At 36.1% G+C, this 2,310-nt stretch overlaps 1 pseudogene; it reads right to left on the bottom strand.

Moving 5' to 3' along the window:
• Window positions 1-1,049: 1,049 nt before the first annotated feature.
• Window positions 1,050-2,019, bottom strand: LOC139439906 (olfactory receptor 5M11-like; annotated as a pseudogene).
• Between the last annotated feature and the right edge of the window lie 291 nt (window positions 2,020-2,310).

Below are 2,310 nucleotides of genomic sequence, written 5' to 3'. Positions count from 1 at the left end.
GATAAGTTCTTGATTTCTTCTTTCCCCACAAAACTAACAAACTAGTGAAGAATGCACAGAATTAAAAATGACCGTAGGACATAAAATATCCTGAGAGCATAATCAAGGTGGGCAAGAACAACAGGAAAGAAAATATGAGACCTGATAGAAAGCAAGAGGTCTAATGTCAGCTGTTTTTTGCAGAAGAGATGAAAAGGGTGTACTCACTTGGACACCATCTTGCCCCACCTCCATTGTTTAACATTTTAACTAATGATTAAAAAGCATTGTCAAAATATTACTAACAACCAAAGTATTTCCCCCATCCATCCTATTATTATTATCTTTATATCATTTATATATGAACATACATAAACAGTAAATGTACAGTAAAATTTGTGGACTTACAAACCAAACATACATAAAATTATACAGGGATCCCATACATCAACCCTCCACCAACACCTTACATTGTCATGACTCATTTGTTATAGATCATGGAAGAATATTATCAAAATCTTGCTACTAATTATAGTCTTTATCTTACATTTTGTATATTTTTCACCAACCCAACCTATTATTATTTTTTAAATATATTTTTATGACAGAAATTGTAAACTTATGAAACAATCATGCACATGTGCAGAATTCCCAAAAAACATCAATCTATCAACACACTAGTTACAGATGAAATAATATCATCTGATTGTTACCATATCCATAAAGTACATTTGGCACACATTCTCCATACTGCCCTATAAATAACACACAAACTTAGGGATTTGGTTAAAATCCAGATTTGTATAAAAAAAGTTCTGCAGTCAGTGATTGTGCATTTCTAACAAACTCCAAGGAAATGCCAGTGTTTGAGTAGATGGACCACATGGGAGCAGCCTAGATTTTTAAAAAAGCAGCTCCTTATTCCCATGATCTTAGCCTTTATATGAGTCACAAGAGATATTCATAGAACCATCAAATCCCATCACCAAAATGCAAAGGCACTTGAGCTAAAGGTTTAGTATTATGATTTATTCAAAAAATGGGTGCATTGCCATCTTAGTGACCATGTTTCATCTGAGAATATTTTTCAAGGCACACTTTACATCTTTGTTTGCCAGACTGTAGATCAAAGAATTAAGCGCTGGCCTTACAACCATGTAGAAGTCAGCTATTATTTTAGATTGCTCAACAGTGTTATCTGTTGGAAGTCTTACATACATGAAGAAGAGTGTCCCATAAAATAGGGTGACACGAATCATGTGAGAACCATATGTGGGGAATGCCTTGTGCCATCTTTCAGTTGATTTGATCTGGAGGATGGCAGCTATAACAAAGGCATATGACACTAGGATGGTGCAGAAGGAATTGTAGAGGTTAAAGCATTGGCATGTTCGTTGACATAAGTATCAGAGCAAGAAAGTTTAATGACTGGTGGGTCAGCACAGCACAATAGAAGTGATTGATGACATTGGATCTGCAGAAGGTCAAGTGGAAGGTTAGGATGCCCTGGAATAGACCATCTGAGAAACCATAGATGTAAGGAAATGTGGCCAAGCAGATGCAGACTCTGCTGGACATTTTCATACTGTAATGCAGTGGATTGCATGTGGACACATAGTGGTCATGGGCCATTACTGCCAGCATGTAGTACCCAGTAAGGAAGAGTGCAATGAAAATATGATACTCTGTAAAGCATCCAATATATGAAATGGTCTTCCTCTCCGATAACAAAGTAGACAGCATATATGGAGTTGCATTTGAGGTGTATCACAAATTCACAAAGGCTAAGTTAGTGAGGAAGAAATACATGGCGGTGTGAAGGCATGAGTCCAATCTGATTAACACCATCATGCCCAGGTTTCCTAAGAAAGTGACAAGGTAAGCAACTAGAAACAACACAAAGAGGAGAGGCTGGAGTTCTGGGTGATTTGCTAACCCCAAGAGAATGAATTCAATTATTGTTCTACCATTTTTGATGCATGTTTCCTGAGAGATTCGGCTTGATCTTGAAACAGATGGAAACAAAGAAGTACAATTCATGTTCAAGATAATTGAAATCATTTTCTGTAAGCCTGTACCTGTCTTCTAAAATTTTCTCTTAAGGATAATACTGAAACATTCATAACTCTATTAAGTCATTATTTCATTTTCCTTTGTATTAAATTCCTTGTAAATTTCTTTGTGTCTTCCTATACCTACAGGTTAGATGTACTGATAATCATACTTATACCTATGCTTATACCTCTGTCTACATCTATGCAATCTATGTATGCAAGAGACCTGTGTGTCCACTGTGTCTTAGGAATTGTCCTTGCTCTCAAAGTCTATTAT

Source organism: Dasypus novemcinctus, chromosome 10 (genome assembly GCF_030445035.2).
Source record: "Dasypus novemcinctus isolate mDasNov1 chromosome 10, mDasNov1.1.hap2, whole genome shotgun sequence".
Lineage (NCBI taxonomy): Eukaryota > Metazoa > Chordata > Mammalia > Cingulata > Dasypodidae > Dasypus > Dasypus novemcinctus.
Note: the sequence above shows the minus strand (reverse complement) of the source record. Positions and strands in the feature narration are given on the sequence as shown.